Below are 19,040 nucleotides of genomic sequence, written 5' to 3'. Positions count from 1 at the left end.
CATCCAGTCACGTTCTTTTTCGGACTTCAGGTTGGAATTCGTTTGATGCTTACAATTGGAATGTAATGGAAACAACATCCCAGTATCAGTTTACAAAATGCATCATCACATAGTACGGTTCGGTTACAAATCCAGGCTCAGCTGCAGTTCAGTATGTCGGCGGTATCTCACCGAAGAATAATTATTATGTGAAAGTGGCATATTTTGATTACTTTCAGTCTAGTAATAAATTTAAATTAATTCTTTGCAGAAACAGTAGACATATTGATGACTTTTTTGTTACACGAAAAATTACAGAATCTTAACAAACTCGTTGTCTTTAGAAGACTGCAAGCCTCTTTTTATTAAAGAAAAATTATGACTGTAAGATGTCTTTATATACAGGATGGCTCTCTCGAACTATCCTGATTTTGATTGTCTATGAAATGAACATCAAACGCGCAGGAAATTTTTTATTGTTTTTATTGGGAAGCTCAATTCAAATATTTTCGTCACTGTTGGGATGACACTAGTAATTGTCTGTCCATGCGGAAATCACGCAACTTAAGAGTGCTGTATTCAGACCGACAACCGACAGAGGAGGTACACTGGGCTGCGAAAGAAATGCCGATACGAAATGATGTCGTTTCCTGAGGACAAAGCAAATATGGTGATGTGGAGAGCTATTTTCCTGAGATGAGTTTTTTTTTTAAACATGTAGGCCTAAATACGACTTTTACAGCATGTTCAAGTTATTATTTAAGATGAATTGATTTTATTATTATTCATATATTTTATTTTAAGACATTAATAAGAATACTACATGAAAATAATGAAACTCCAGTTTATAGGTATGGGATTCCACAGCCTTCCTTATTATCCATGGATGCTGTTATTGTTACAATCGATATACAGGGTGTTTCCGGGCTAGTGTTACAAACTTTCAGGGATAATGGCGAAGAGCACATGTATCAATTTGAGATAAGGAACCCTGGTCCGGAAATGAGTAAGTCGAAAGTTACAAGCAAAAATAGTTGTGTGGAAATGAAATAATTTTATTCCTCTGTACATCTTATTTATGTGTATTTATCTGTATATCTTACACATATTGTATTCATCTGGCGTTGTTTACGTTGTCTACTTATAGTATTCCATTCAGTACGCTGTCTGAGGGGTGGAGACTGGAAACTACACTAAAGCAATGCAGATGGCGTAATGTGTAACGGACATGGTCGGTCCTGATATGCACGTTTGTAGACAGCAGTGTATGTGTACAAGTTGCAGTGTCCAGTGACCAGTCGATCAGTCCTAGTGAAATTGAGGAGTACACGAGAGCAGAATAAGCAGACCTGATTTTCGAATACGGATCAGCCAAGTCCACACCTGTAACGGTCAGCGCGTCTGGCCGCGAAACCAGGTGGCCCGGGTTCGATTCCCGGTCGGGGAAAGTGCCTGGTTGAGGTTTCTTCCGGGGTTTTCCCTCAACCCAATATGATCTCGGACTCATTTCACCAGCATTATCACCTTCATCTCATTCAGACGCTAAATAACTTAAAAGTGTTGATAGAGCGTCATAAAATAACCTACTAAAAATAAAAAAAAACGGATCAGCCAATGGGAATAGTAGACAAGCTCACAGATTGTATCGGGCCAAGTAACCATGTAGGAGACATCCGGCCCATACCATCTTTCCACGACTGTTCCAAAGGATAAGGGAAGGATGGGGCGTGGTGCGAAATTCCATTACCACACAACTATTTTTGCTTATAACTTTCGACTCAGTCATTTACGGACCATGGTTCCTTATCTCAAATTGATACATGTGCCCTTACCCATCATCTCTGAAAGTTTGTAACACCAGGTCGGAAACACCCTGTATACGGCCAGTTACGTTTCATATTGTATTAACAAGCACAAATTTTCCAAGAAATCAGCCAACCGACAATCCCAAGCGACAAGGATTTGAAATTGTGATCCACAAAAAAAGTTACATGGGCGAGTAACAACCCGCTTAGCAATGTTTCAACGTGTTAGTTTCAAGCAACAAAACCTTGCGACTTAACACGCTACATTACAGATATAATTTATTGGTTTCATCGTCATCGTCGTCGTCATCATCATCATCATCATCATCATCGTCGTCGTCGTCGTCGTCGTCGTCGTCGTCGTCGTCGTCGTCGTTATCGTTGTCTATGACACTGCTTCATACAGCCATTTGAGTTTAGCCTTAACATTCATTAGAACAGCTAACACATATTCCTTCCCAATGCTCTCTTTCATCACCTCTTCATTCTGCATTAGCAAGATCACCCTGTACATCTTCCAACCATCATAATTTAAATCATATTTCTGATCCATGCATTGACGAGTGAACTGCATGTTTTCTTCCAAAATAACGCCAATCCTTATCTAAAAGTTTGTGTTATTGTGCATGTCACTTGAAAACTCGCTCAGTCTGTATACTGATGGTTAAAAAAATAAAAACTAGCCCAGGCCTTTAATAAAAATGGACTTAATATATTTTGGAATCACACTCTTCAATTACATTTTATCATCTTCGTATCACTGGAAAGTGTTTTGTAGTTCAAAAATGATCTTAAATAAGCCTAATTACATTACAATAATCATCTCATTATCTCGGGAAAAAGTTTTGTAGTTCAAAAATGCTCTTAAACAATTATATTACATTTATCATCTCATTATCTCGGGGAAAATGGTTTTGTAGTTAAAGCCTCTTAAATAATTACACTACATTTATCATCTCATTATCTCGGGAAAATGTTTTGTAGTTGAAGAATGCCCTTAAATAAGGACATTACATTTATCATCTTATTATCTCGGGAAAATATTTTGTAGTTGAAAATGCTCTTAAATAAAGGCATTACATTTATATCATCTCATTACCTCGGAAAAATGTTTTGTAGTTTAAAAAGGCTCTTAAATAATTACATTACATTTATCATCTCATTATCTCGGGAAAATGTTTTGTAGTTTAAAAAGCCTCTTAAATAATTGAATTATATTTATCATCTCACTTTCTCGGGAAAATATTTTGGAGTTCAAATATGCTCTTAAATAATTGCATTACATTTATCATCTCATTACCTCGTGAAAATATTTTGTAGTTTAAAAATGTTCTTAAATAATTACATCATATTTACCACCTCATTATGTCAGGCAAATGTTTTGTAGTTGAAGAATGCTCTTAAATAATTGCATTAAATTTATCATCTCATTACCTTGAGAAAATGTTTTTATTTTAAAAAAGGTTCTTAAGTAATTACAATTACATTTTTATCATCTCACTATCTCTGGGAAATGTTTTTGGTTTAAAAGGGATTAAGAAATCACAATTACAATTATCATTTCATTGTCTCTGAAGTGTTTTGTAGTTTGAGACGGACGAAAAAGAATTACGTTTACATTTATCATATCATTCACTTTGGAAAAATTTTTGTACTATAAGAAGGACCTTAAATAATTATGATTACATTTATCATCTCATTACCTCTGAAAAATTGTTGTTTCAAGAAGGACTTTAGAGACAACAGATATAATTTTATCATCTTATTGGCTCTGAAGAAAGTTTGTAGTTTAAAAAGGAGTTTAAAGTTTTACAATAAAATTACTTTTGACATGTCATGGCCGCTGAAATACAGTTTTGTGGTTTCAAAAGGTATGTCAAATAAAAAAAAATACAATTACATTCATCACTCTGTTGCCGCTACCAAACGTTTTGCGGTTTAAAACTGACGTTAAACAAATAATTGCAATTACATTTACCGTATTAATTACATTACCCCTGAAAAATGTTATTGTATTTTATGGGACCATTAAATAATTACATTTACACTTATCTCATTGGCTTTGAAAAGTGTCTGTAGTTTAAAAGAGAACCAATGAAACAAATATTTATATTTTATATCTACCTAACTTCCCGTTATGGCTCTAAGAGGCGCTAAGTAAAGGTGCTTTTTTTTTTAGAAATGATGTGAAAGGCCCACGTGAAAGGGATTTGACGCATTCGCTTTTGTTTGTGCGTTAACATGCGATATCAAAGTTTTCCCCGTATAAATATTTCTTTCTCCTGTTCATGTGTAGAAGTTAGATGACGTAACACGATTCAGAACGAAACGGACTAAGATTAATGGATGGAGGATGTCTGTTGAGAGAAATATGAACACGTGTGGCACATGAAATATACTGGGGTGTCTTTTTTCTTAATGGAACAGGAAGTTATGGATACTTGACGAATAGAAGTCAAGGTTACAGATATGTAAGACTGTAATTCAAAGAAATTCCATTTTGCAGTAAACTTTTTTTTTAGGTGAAAGCTTTAGCCCTAACAAGTAAAGACAATTTCTGTACACGGCACAAAGACAAAAGGAGTTAGAATTCCATTCTTTGTGGGCTTCGAAAACAGCAGGTGATGTAGTCAGTACCACTCTCCAATCAGACTCTTTGGAAGGACTTGGCACTCAGTTTCTGTAGGAGGTTGAAGGGATCGTTGTGGAATTTAAGACGAGATGAATAATGCTGAAGAATTCGAAGACGAATTTCTGTTAGACTTTACGGGCATAATCAAATGAAATCCGTTTAAGTGCATTGATACAGAATGTCTCAAAATTATACAGACAATTTAATTTTGGGAGTAAAGAAATATGTCAATAAAAACCACACAGTCCTATTTTAAATATTTTCAATTTATTATTCTGTGAATTTGTTAAAGCCCAGTCCCAATAATGAAAGGTAGGCAATCGCTGAAAGTCCGAAAGAAGAGAAAGATTATTATTTTGTTATTTGTAGAAAAGACATTCCCGATGTTTTGTTTATCTTCGTTCAAATGATTGTTACTTTTTTTTTAATAGGTAAAATTATGCAAATGAAACCTAAATCAAAATGATAGAGAAGTGCATAGAGAGCTCTTCTCTGATTCCACAGCAAGTTAGAAGTTGATAGTTCAACGTCAGGTAGTAAACAAATGTCCAATAAGTATGTACACCATTGCCTAATCACAAATCATATTTGATTTCTCAAGACTGTAATGAAAAGTCACCATTACTACCATATAATTTCAAGGATTGGGTTCCTTATTCCATCTTGCCCTCACGCTATGAGTATTATTCACCAACATTGAAACATTCATAAATAGCCTCACTTCTTGGTCACATAAAGTCTAAAGAACATCTAAATGTGTACTAATCAATTAACCATCAAGACGTCTATTTATATTATCTGCAATAACAGCGAATACTCCTTCAATATCTTGAAATGGGATGAATCGAAGGACCATAAGTGCAATTACATCGCGACAAATATTGCTTTTATTGTTTTCGTATTCCCCACGGAGTCCAAGATAAGTCGTATGCCTCCAAATCATTTGTACAAAGTGGAAGAGACGATCTTTAATGATTGCGTTTGGAAATGCAGTTCCTACTGAATTCATAAAAGGCTAATTATTCGAAATTCACCATCATTGTTAAGCCACTGTCAAAAATTTCAACTACAAGATGTGCACATCTTAATGGATAAATCAGGTACTATATATGGAATTTTATGTTCTATGGACGTTTCTAGCATGGATATTTTTGCGAATGATTATTACATTGTGACATGGATCAATTTTCATGGACATTATAATTATGTATGGACTTTGTGTCTGGTAATCCTCGAATTCTTAATAAGAAATCGAACCTGGGTCCACTTGGAGTTTTGTTAAAAGTGTAGCCGTCTGAGTCACAGCAAAAGTAGCAGTGATATTACTGGTAGTGGTGGTGGTGTTTGTAGTAGTATAATAAACAAAGCTTTGTAGTAGTGGCATATATAAATGTATTACATTAGTAGTCTAATAATAGTAGAGGGTTACAATAAAAGAAATAGACACTTTCGCTGTTTTATAAATCCAGGACTATTAATGTTATCAGGAATTTGTTTTATAAAATAATTACTCAAAGTTGCTTTGATACCTCACAAGTGTTCAATACGTACTGTGCTCTTTATGTCACACGACAGACATCAAGGCGTTAGTGTAATCCATCTCAAACCGTGTGTAACATACTTGCATCGATACTTACCACAGCTGTCGTGATGCTTTGTTTCAACGATAATTCATTAGAAAGTGGGGGAAACGGAAACCTTATCTTCTGCAGATACCCAAAGACAAAATTCACACTGTATGAGATCGGGGCTCCTCAGTGGTCATTATGCGAGAGAACGGTTGTCGTCTGTTGAAGACCAATTCAGAGCTGTAGAAGTGTTTCGTACAGATAATTTCTAATACCCCGGTGCCTGTGGGGCGGTGCTCCATCCTGTTGCAAGATGAAGTCCAGCCCGTTCTCATGCAGTTGAGACAGTTCTCAACCTAACATCGCAAAATGCGTGTCGAAATCAATGATAGTTTTCATTTTATACAACATCGAAAGTGTTTATTTTGTGTGTAATTTTATTGTAGTAGTATTATAACAACAGTGTAGTATGTTAGTATAATATGTAGTGATACAATAATAATATATTAATAGTAATGTAATAGTAAGTTGCTTAATATAGAAGTAATATCGGCTCAAAAAGTTTCAGGAATATACTTTTGTCGCCGAAATGAATAATGTTATGTGGTATATTTCTGTTTCTGGTGTTGACATCATTCATGGCGTCACTTCCATAGAAGTTTCATAATCATGGTCACTGTTGATGTGTGGCAACTGTTTCTGTGATATTCGTTAGTCGCATTATCAAAGACGACCAGCGCTCTTATTGACCTTCAGAAAAACGTTTATGCCAGCCATAGACCCTGCGTTTTTTCATTGCTGTCTCACCATAAGCTTCTTCATAGGCGAAGAGAGAACTATTTCCTTTGGGGGGCAAAGCAAAACCATAGAATCCCCATATAACGGGGTTATGGGGAACGTCATTTACCTCCTCCCCCGTTACAGCTTGACCGTGATACAGTATATCGGAATATGATCATTTAATAAAGGTATTTTTGGGGGGTATGTTTCTTACAGTGTTATATCCATAACCGCGATGTTTCGAACAGAGTCGTATAGAGCTTGATCTGTAGGTCTACTACAAATTATAATAGGGCATAACTTAAGACAATCTCCCCTTTTTTCTCTCTCGTGCAGAAACACATGCATACATCAACAGATGTGCTAACAGAAACTTTTTTATATGAAGCTTACCTTCCGAAGATATCATATGAAATGTAAATTCTAATGATTTCATTTAATCTCATCTTTAAGTTTACATAATATTACACCAGGATCACTTTTCTTTTTTCTGCATTGTTGTGCAGTATGTTATTCATACATTTCCATGTGGCGGCCTAAACACCTGCAGACTTCTAACACGTGAGTACAGGCTGTTACAAAAGAAAAATTACAGTGCTTCCATTCCTCAAATGAGGTACCGGTATAGGAATTTTCATACATTCAGAAATTTAAAATAAATACAGTATTATAGTCCAGACACATGATCTGAAAACATTAATTCATCAATTTAAGCACAGAAACTTAATCATAAACAAACACAAAAAAGATATTTTGAATTCAATAAAATAATAGAAAAAAAAAGAGGTCAGACAAGTTTGGGGGGGGCAGTGCCCCCATGCCCCCCCCCCATAACTCCGCCTAAGAACTTCTTCAAGAATTCTTAATGTATCTTATGGAGATATGTGCAAAATCTTATATTTGCGCTTTGCTCTGTATTTCACATCCTGAAAAGCGACGAACCAATATCACACAAACAACAACAGCCAGTTGCCACACAACAACAACAACGACGACGACTATGATCGTAAAACGTCTAAAGAAGTGACGTAATGAATGATGCCAATACCAGAAACACAAATATACCACATAACATTTTTTTTTCAGCGAAAAAAATATATTCCAGAAACTTTTTTAACCGAGTATGTAAGTTAGTAGTGTGGTTGCAGTAGTATTATTATGGTAATAATAGCTGTATTGTAGTAGTGGTAATGGCAGTGGTACAGTAGTAGTGGTGGTGGTGGTGGTGGTGGTGGTGGTGGTGGTGGTGGTGGTGGTGGTGGTAGTAGCAGTAGCAGCAGTGACAGCAGCAGCTGTAGCATGATAGATCATGGAAGTACCCATGACATTGCATCATTCGCTTTGAATGCAAATGTGAATGCATATGCTTGAGAGTTTTTGGGAACATTTCTAAATCTGACATAAGACAAAAATATGATGGTACTCTCATGACCTGTGATCAACTCGACATCAAACCTCCATCTGAGACAACAAAGGACATCAATAATTTAACAACGTTCAGTATCCTAGATGTGATTGGAAATCAATGACAATGGTTTTAACGAAACGTTACTCTTAACCCTGGCATAAACTGCAACCATTGTCACTATAGACAGTGGTGTGCAAAACAAGCTTGATATGTTGACTGTGCCATTTCCAAGAAACACTGCATCTTTCTTAATGAGTATTACAAAGTAGCCTTGTCTTGAAACTGTCAAAATAACATGAGCTGATAACAAAAAGCGTCATTGCTGTAGTTTCGTAATAAATCTCGTTGAATGTGTAATTAGAAAAATTAAAGTTAAAATTCTAACAATAAAAAAGACCAAAACATATAAAAGAAATTATTATTACAGTAGAACTCCAATTATCCGAACTCCAAATATCCGAATCGCTAATTATCCGAATCACGTGTCAGGACAGTTTGAAATTGTTTATTCAAAAAAAGTTGCATATGTTTAGGTTTTTTTTTATTTCGTGTACTGTACTACCATACATAAGTAAAGTCCTGTTTTGTATGGAATTTGAAGAGTTCTTATAATTTTAATCCATTTTAAAACACTATTTTGTTTGGATATATGTAACTTTGTTCATTATAAACTGCAGGCCTATACTCCTTTTCCACTTTTAATACATGCAGTAGCTTACTACTGTTGTTTCTAGACTCTTTTCATTTCCGAACCAATTATCAGGATTCCTGCATATCCGGATCATACTACCCCCTATTAGTCCGGATAACTGGAGTTCTATTGTATCTAAATAAACTAAAGAATTACACGGAAATTAAATAAATTATGTTATTTACTTTTTAAGGATAATGTTAGGGGATAATGCCATAGACAAGTCATTTCACAAGACCGAAATTTCCTGCAACAGTAAATTCAGATATCTTAATTTTTATAAATACAGAAATGTTTAAATTAATAATTTGCTGTAAAAATCATGCTACTCTGTATAGAGCAGAGCCTCCCACACTGACTAAAGATAAGGCTAGGAGGATAGAAGTTGTTAAAAGGAAGTTTTTGAAGAGCCGTTGCTGGATATAGCCTACAGTAGAATGGTTGATAAAGTGGAATACAATAATTTGCGAAGAATTGAATATTTCTCATTTTTTTTAATTGTGAATTTTACGACAAAGAATCATATCCATAGAATGAACTAAGAAAGAATACCGTTACAAACGGAGATGTCATAGAAGCCAAGAAAGGTTCTTAATATGTAGATTAACTATTATCTTAACTTTTTTATACCGGAACATGCTTCCATTAAGCATAATAATTCTTGAATGATAATGATAATCAACAGGTATGTTCCTTTAAATTTTTCTAGAAATGTTCCCATTATTACAGAACGTGTACTTCTCATAAATTTTCTCCGAGACTATATTATAAAATTAAATAAGATATTGCTATTAATTTCTTTTCTCTATAAAATTATCCAGAATACTATACAACATACCGAAGTTGCAATGAACGATGAATACCTTGAGCATATTTTCAAATGAAAATGATTTTCCGTTCTCAGCCAAAAAATATTTAAATACCTTGAAGACCTCCTTTCCACTTCTACTCATACCACAGGAGCATACTTAAAACAATCTCACTTAGGTTTAGCTTAGATTTGCATAATACATTCGTTACTGGAGGTACGTTAAGAGAAAGCCACAATTTAAATCACACAGCATTTATGTGCACTCGTAGCTGAGTTCTGGCGTCTTGTCAGCTCATGTGAGTTGTGTGGATATAAGGAAAAATTGTGACGGTGTCGTGTATAGTTCCTGGGGTAGCTCAGTCGGTAGAGCGTTCGTACGCTAAGCGAAGGGTCCCGGGTTCGATACCCGGCTCCGGAACAATTTTTCCTTGAAATTATTCAAACCTGCTTTACAGGGAGCTACTACCTGAAAGTCAGATTTGCATAATTTAGTTTAGTTTAGTGGGGATAAAAGATATAGCGATCTCTGAGGAAAATGGTAACATGACAAAGGTAATGAGTTCTACAGGGATAAATGTAAAGCCATTAAATATCTGTACAGATGGATCCTGCTGTTTTCATAAAAGGAAATTAATACATTGTTGTCTGAGTATTTGTTGTTTATCTCAACTACATCGAAAAGTACAAACAAGTACAACAATCCAAACGTACGATATTCCTGTTCAGTTATTCAGGTATAAATATCAGTTGTTAATAAAGCACAGTAACGGCTCAAAGATGAAACTTGCACCGCTCCTGTATTTGGCCACTCAAAGGTCATAATTAAACTTCTTGAGAGACCAGCATGATATTAAACCAATTTCAGTGTAATTCATTCAGTGTTCTGCAAACCCAGCTTCCTCCAATCTTTCATATTTTCTGCCTTCCTCTTTGTTTCCTCTTATGATCCATGTATCTTAATGTCGTCTATCAACTGATATCTTCTTCTACCCGGAACCTTCTCCCGTTCACCATTCCTTCCAGTACATCCTTCACTAGACAGTATCTTCTTAGCCACTGACCCAACCAATTCCTTTTCCTCTTCCTGATCATTTTCAGCATATTATTTCTTCACCCACTATTTCCTATTCTGTGTGTCCACTTCACATGTTCCATTCTTCTCCAAATCCATATTTCTAATGCTTGTATTCGCTTCTCTTCACTTCGTCGTAATGTCCATGTTTCTGCCCCATACAATACCACACTCCATACAAAGCACTTCACTGGTCTCTTCCTTAGTTCTTTTTCCAGAGGTTCGCAGAAGATGCTCCTTTTCTTATTAAAAGCTTCCTTGGCCAATGCTATCCTCCTTTTGACTTCTTGGCTGTAGCTCATGTTCCTGCTTATAGTACACCCCAAGTATTTGAAGCTCTACTAAAAGAATAAAGTAGGATTTTATCTATTGGCAGAAAGTCTAGCTAACATAATTTTCACGAGAGAATAACAGATTCACTCTCGCGTTGTAAACAATATTTCATGCGTCACTTGTATGTAAAACAGAGCATATGAGAAATTTATAAGTTTAAATTGTAGATCTATTCTTGGTAATTGTTGGTTCTGAAGGAGTGATGAGTGAACGAATATATAAATTTATTGTTTGTAATGTGTTGGTTTCAAGCACAGAGTGGTTAAAAATTGATAATATTTAATTCAAACTTTTATTCCGCTACTAACCTACCTTTTTTAGGTAGCGAAGGACGATTAAATAAAGCGTATCGGTAGTTTAAATGCCAGTAATGTATAACAGTTATTTGAGACATGTTCGTAAAGATTCTCTTTTTTGACACGAGTTTCACAAACACACGAGGGCCAAAAAGATAACTTTACAAATTATATCATACAATGTTTTTTGTATAACACAAAATTTCTTTAAATAAATATTTCAAGTTGAAGTTGCAAAACCACGATGTCATAGTCGTCAAAACTCAGAATCATTAAGAAATAAGTATCCATGGAATGATAGTCTGTTTTATTCATTATCACGATTTCATGGCGATCTAAACCGGCCATATAATCAACAAAGCGGTTAGAAAAAGTTGAACGTTACTTTTTGTTGCAATTAGTAGGCTACTACATGAAACTTCAGAATAATAAGGGCTAAAATGTAGATATGAATGTTAAATTTGTTACTTATTTGTGTTACGTGTAATATTTAAGTAATGGCAGATCGAGGTAATGCTTTAATTTCTTACTGAATAAAGTTTGTACATTGAATATTACATTTTCTTTGGCAGTGCGTAAAATCAATACCATTGTGTAAGGTGATCACTGACTTTTTTACGCACTAGTGTTTTAAAGGCACACTTTACGCAATGATAAAAATAGGTAAAATGCAACTTTGCACGCTGTCGTAGAAAATAGGTATCTATTATACAAGTTCGTGAAGTGGGTAGTATTTTGACAGGAGTGTAGGTTTGAGAAACGAGGCTTGCCGAGTTTCTCAAATGCACGAATGTCAAAATAAAACTTCACGAATGTGTACCATACAATGTTTTTTCTTCGATAGCACCAAATTATTACTTCACGCACTGATGTTATTACTTCACACACACTATGCTTGGAGTGGAATGGAATTTAACTGAGGGACTTCACACATTGATGTTGAAAAGGCTCACTGCACGCACTATCGTAGAAAAAATTATTATAACCATTACTGTTGGTCCACACCTGTGGAGTAACTATTAGCGCGTCTGGCCGCGAAACCAGGTGGCCCGGGTTCGATTTCCGGTCGGGACAAGTTACCTAGTTGAGGTTTTTTCCGGGGTTTTCCCTCAACCCACTATAAGAAAATACCGGGTAACTGTCGGTGCTGGACCCCGGACTCATTTCACCTGCTTTATCACCTTCATCTCATTCAGACGCTAAATAACCTAAGATGATAAAGCGTCGTAAAATAACCTACTAAAATAAAAAAAATACTGTTTGCGGCTAATATTTCTCAACAATAGTACCAATATTTGAGACAACATTATTGAGACTAGTTTTTGGTTGTCATCCTTGCAATGAATAATTGAGATTTTGCACATATTATTTCTGAATTCTGATATAGCAGACTTATGTAAAAGTTGTTGCGGTTTTCAATTAATGTCAGTTATGTGATCAGTAATCATGTTACGTTCCGGTTGACTGGCATCGTGAGTTAAAGACAACTGATCGTGTTTACTTAACGAGGTAATGTTATTCAAGTAGAGTTCAGAATCGTTCAATCACTTTAATTAATGCTGAGTCTTGTTCAACGTGCTTCGTTATTAATTATAGAGCGTTTCTCAGAAATTATGGAGCAACACGTCCAGCTGTGAATCAGGCTCGTCAACAAGTGACGCAATATCCGAATTGTGTCTGCACATATATAAGAAAAGAACTAATTTGTTGTAATGTATTTATTAGACTTAAATCACGAGTAATTTGCGAATTACTTTTTTCTTTTTCTACATTCACGAAATAGGCTCGTCGTCTCTAGCAACTTCACAGTGGGTCCCCAAATGAAATATCTCCTTCTCTTTTCACTTCCTCGTTATACACTGCTCCGCCGATTTAGTAGAAAGCGTTAGAGTCTAAAGAAAGCAGAAAACAGTACAACGTGGTCTGTTGTGACGAGAATCCAAGCCCCCGCATACCGGTAAGGCATCATATCACATAATGTTCATGACGAAGTATTTTTGATAATGTAAATATTATTCAATGCCTACAAAACGACGCATATATTAAGGATATTAAAGGAGAGTTTAAGGTAATATTTATTTGTTTGTCTATTTCTTAATTTGTTTATATATATTTATTTATTTGCCGTCTATCTATTTATCTATTTATTTATTCATTTACTCACTCACTTAGGTATTTATATATTTATTTATTTATTATATATTTTATGTATTTATTTATTTTATTGATTAATTATTTATTTATTTATTTATCTATTTCTTTATAATTTAATTGTTTATTTATTTATTTAAATATTTGTTTAATTATTTATTTCATTATTCAATTAATTGTTTGTTTATTTATTTAATTATTTATTCATTTAATTATTTATTTATTTATTTATTTATTTATATCAAACGAGAGGAAAAAATCCATTGGGAGACCTCAAAAGAGGTAGACAGAAAACAAGACCGTAACAGGCCACTCGATCTAATACTTGCCAGGATGATGATGATGATGATGATGATGATGATGATGATGATGATGATGATGTATTTATTTATTTGTATTAACGTTGTATAAGATTCACTTTTTATAGTGAATTAACACTCTTAAAACCAATTCCCATATGATGGATGTTTTCCTGTCCATAGCATTCCTCGACTTTCACGCTATATAGGTAGGTCTCGCAAGCAGGGAATACCGACAGAAGGAATGCGAATGGAACAATGCGATAAGGAAGAGAGGGCGACAGGAAAGGTCACGAGATAGCTTGAATGATATTCAGGAGTACAGGCGGAAGAGAAACGACATCGATAGAATCGCTGGCCTTCTATGCCCAAGGTTGCGGGTTCGATCCCGGGCCAGGTCGATGGCATTTAAGTGTGCTTAAATGCGACAGGCTTATGTCAGTAGATTTACTGGCATGTAAAAGAACTCCTGCGGGACAAAATTCCGGCACATCCGGAGACGCTGATATAACCTCTGCAGTTGCGAGCGTCGTTAAATAAAACATAGCAGCATCGATAGAATCAGTCTTCCATTGTGATAGTTACATTACGACTTTAGTTTGTTCTATTGCATGTGAATATGTGCCCTGTATTGCACGGTATTATTATTTCATTCGTAAACATATGTTGCCCGTTCAATTAGCTTCGAATTTTTCTCTTGCTACGTTCTTCATTTCCACAGCGATGTCCTCATTTGTTCACCTTCTTGGAGGAGACAGTACTTCCATTGGCTCGCACCTCTCGCCCCCTCGGCGTGCCTACATACACACGTCAAAACAGACAGCAACGCCACCATTGCTTTTCGGTAATCGTTCCTTCCGCGAGCTATACCGCTTACCGATTGCAGGGGACTTGCTCTGCGTGTTATATAATAATATATTTATTTAACCTGGTAGAGATGAGGTCATCAGGTCTTCTCTTTCCCTCAAATCCATTTTAATATTATCCTTCCATCTACGTCTCGGCCTCCCCAAAGGTCTTTTTCCCTCGGGCCTCCCAACTAACACTCTATATGCATTTCTGGATTCGCCCATACGTGCTACATGCCCTGCCCATCTCAAACGTCTGGATTTAAGATTCCTAATTATGTCAGGTGAAGAATACAATGCGTGCAGTTTTCTATTCTCCTGTAACTTCATCCCTCTTAGTCCCAAATATTTTCCTAAGAACCTTATTCTCAAACACCCTTAATCTCTGTTCGTCTCTCAAAGTAAGAGTCCAAGGTTCACAACCATATAGAACAACCGGTAATATAACTGTTTTATAAATTCTAACTTTCAGATTTTTTGACAAAAGACTAGATGATAAAAGCTTTTCAACCGAATAATAATAGGCATTTCCCATATTTATTCTGCGTTTAATTTCCTTCCGAGTGTCATTTATATTTGTTACTGTTGCTCCAAGATATTTGAATTTTTCCACCTCTTCGAAGAATAAATCTCCAATTTTTATATTTCCATTTCGTACAATATTCTGGTCACGAGACATAATAATATACTTTGTGTTTGACTAAAATGATAGAGCAAGAAAATTTATTACTATACAGCAATATCATTCGGAAGATGATAGAGGCAATAAAAGGTTACAAAACTTGTAATACATATTAGATCTATGTGTTATCTTCGTGATACTCATTTTTTGGAAATAGTGGTAGTGTTCTGGGTCGTCAGAGCGCGGCTCCATACTGTAAAGTTCATGTGTAATTAGAGAGTGAAATAGACACCGATAGACGTTGAGTCACGCCAGTCACTTTTGTTCAGTCTGTTATTGGTATCACTTATGAGGTTGAGACCTATCTTCGGACTAGAGATGGGAAAAGTTGTTATTTTCTCGTAACGGTTCCAACTGTTCCAGTTCCTTGAAAATACTATGTTCTAAATAACAGTTCCGAAATAACAGTACTATATGTAACTTGTGTGTAACTACAAGGTGCACAGTGGTATCTTGGAACCGCACGGTTGACTAGTATTTCGGAACAGGTACGTACTACTAGTATGTAATGTAACAGTGGTATTTTGGAACATGCACGTACGGCTAGTATGTGATATAACAGTGGTATTTAGGAAGCTAAATGATCAAATACTTCCCTGTATGCCATGTGATGCAGTATGATGTCATAATGAGCAGAGATGTGAATTCGTGGAAAATAAATGTTTTCTAATGCCAAATTGAATTCGTAGATCAGGTTTGTTCGAAGCAGGAAATGTAATGCAATTTTAAATTATTTGTAAATTTTATTGGTCACGAATTCGAAGTGGATCCCAATTGTAAATAAAACCTAACCTATTCTTTCTCTTCTGCTCAACTCAAGTTTACAATAGTGTTCAATTTCTCCAAAAATTAGTAAATAAAAGCTATAATCATTTCGGCAGTGCTAAAATTCATTTTAATACCGTCATGAAGAGTAATAATCTCATTGTAATCAAATATGAAAATTTACCGTTGTATTTTCACTTTGACAATAGTCATGTTTCAACAGAATTTAGTTTAATTTCAAGAATTTGTAATGAAACTAAAATTGTAAAATATTTGTAAATAAAACATAACCTATATATTTTCGTCTCCCTTGATAAAATTCACAATGTAGTTATATACTCTAATACAGGCATTATGCTAATGATTATTTGATAGAATCCTATACTCAGTAACATTAGTTTCAAGATAATGTGTACATTTTTTAAAGAGGCTCTTCATATATTTACTATTTATCTTTCACTTTAGGCGACGAAATGATTCCCAATTCTGTTTTCAAACAGTGGCGCCAACTTCTGAGCTCGTGGAATCCGAGCCCACCCAATAATTTATCGTGTTATTATTATACTTATGATTATGACATTTATTTAACTTATACCTCAAATGTTTGAGCCCTCCCAGTATATTTAAATTGATTACTTTAAAATTTAATTCAGTTCTACTAATCACTAAATTTTATAGTATGATTCTTCTTTTCATTTATATTATTGTGTATGTATGTATGTATGTATGTATGTATGTATGTATGTATGTATGTATGTATGTATGTATGTATGTATGTATGTATGTATGTATGTACTTATTAACACTACAATTGGGTATACACCCGGTGGCAGTGATATATAATATACAATAATTACAATTACATGAAATAAAATAAATAAACGTAAATGAAATAAAATAAATGTAAATTTTTAAATAGTAAATGCAATAAACCTAGGACTATAAATAAAAACTATTCTATAATAACGCCTACGATAAGCAAAAGTAAATCTAACTTATAAGTACTTCTATTTCACTCAACTATTACCAATTTAAATAATTACATATCACCTTAATTAATTACATACCAACTTAATTACATATCATCTTAATTAATTACATATCACCTTAATTTATTTACATATCAACTAAATTACATATCTTAATTAATTACATATCAACTTAATTATATACCAACTCAATTAGTTACATGACACAACTTAAATAATTACACTGCACCTCCAATTACATTTTCAGTCTAAAATTAGTATTAGTAAAATTTATTAGTATTAGTAAAATTTAATATTAATTGTAATTCTATTCTTAATATATTAGTTGTAATCCTCTGGTAGAGGGATTGCACAAGATAGGAACTGATGACGGGCTTATGTGAGGGCGGCAATCAACATCCGGGTTCCTTAAAAGCCATTTGTAAGTAAGTAAGTATATCATTTTAGTCTTTTATTTTACGGCGCTGTGTCAACTACTGCATTATTTAGCATCGATGAAATTGGTGGTAGCAAGACAGTATTTGGAGAGATAAGTCTACGATTTACCTAACATTCTTCTTACAATTGGGGAAGATTAAATAAAAACAGTTAAGTAATCAGAACAAGTGGGAATCGAACACACGCTTAAGCGAAACTGCAGATCAGGAGGCAAACATGCTACCGCCCGAGCTACACCGGTGGCAAACGTAGTCGTAGTAATAGCAGGTCGTATCTTGTAACCTTGACATAAAAGAGCTTCACATTTCGCGTACGCAAAGAAGTGTTTATGACCGCCGTCTGGGCTTGACCACATCCTTATTCGTCATGGTTACGTAATCCCAATCGGTCAGTATACGGGGAAAACCTTCGTCAAATTCTTGGTATGGGTCAGTGGACTTCCCAGCACAAAATTCATACACTTGAATAATTTCCTGAAGCTGCGAATAATTTCTGATACTTCCTCTTCTTATTACAGTCCTCCAAGTGTTTTGTCCTAAATCTGTAAATTGACTTCCCAGAGACGCCACTCGTTTTAAGCGAACATATGTCGGGACTCAGTGATGTCACATTGCTTGCGTAAGAATTCTTTTCATCTCTCATACCATTAATGTAATAAATTTAATTACTATAGCTCTTCCGAGAAAAGTGAGAGTTCTGAGACAGTCCAGCCTTAGACCGATCTCCTGCAGCGTGAATTTGTCAAAGTCCTCTTCGAGTAGCGCCTGGTTCACACGACTAGATATTACCTCTTGAATATACAGGGACATCATTTTATTTTTACTAACATTCCTAATATTAACCTGGCTATACCTTTGGATTAACGGTTGAGACCCGGAAACACCGTTTGCTACCCCATTCCACTACTGGAGTTCTTTGATACTGGAGTAAAATACAAACAAATCACTTTACTAGATGTAGGAGGGAAGAAAAGTAGTTCATCCATTTACGTAAACTAGGAAACATCACGATTTTGAGTTTGATAATTTTCATTAGGTTTTTGTTTAATCAAAATACAGTACTGTATTAACATTAAGTGTTTTTACTCAGGAACTGAGCTATCCAATCAAACGTATCCATTATGCAGTGTATAGGGTAAACATTGGTAATTTCGTGGCAGTGGTTATTTCGTGATACTTTTTCTTTGCTTTTTCGTGAACTAACCAATGGTGTTACGAGATTCAAATATCCACCAAGGGATTGCATATGTTGTTCGGTTTCCAGAAACATACAGCTGCGCTTTGTGTGACTATTGTAGCTGCTTCAGTGAGCGTTTATGTTTGGAGAGAGCAAGTTAGCGTCGACTTCTCAGGCGTACAAATTTTGTGGATGTTTGTAATTACATTACAGGCTTATTATTAAAGGTAAGCATATGATATTTGGTACAATGATTTATTATATCTTAAAGAAATTTTAGGAAATGTTTTTGGAATTTTAGATACAGCTGTAGTCGT

At 34.9% G+C, this 19,040-nt stretch overlaps 1 protein-coding gene and 1 non-coding gene across 2 annotated transcripts in view; both read left to right on the top strand.

The window, feature by feature from the left end:
• LOC138710684 (monocarboxylate transporter 14) overlaps positions 1–19,040 on the top strand; it is a 594,707-nt gene that overhangs the window by 130,964 nt on the left and 444,703 nt on the right. The window lies entirely within an intron of this gene.
• On the top strand, positions 10,019–10,092 carry TRNAS-GCU (transfer RNA serine (anticodon GCU)). The gene has a single exon. It is a non-coding gene; the product is annotated as a tRNA-Ser (tRNA).

This window comes from Periplaneta americana, chromosome 12, assembly GCF_040183065.1.
Source record: "Periplaneta americana isolate PAMFEO1 chromosome 12, P.americana_PAMFEO1_priV1, whole genome shotgun sequence".
NCBI classification, from domain to species: Eukaryota; Metazoa; Arthropoda; class Insecta; order Blattodea; family Blattidae; genus Periplaneta; species Periplaneta americana.
Note: the sequence above shows the minus strand (reverse complement) of the source record. Positions and strands in the feature narration are given on the sequence as shown.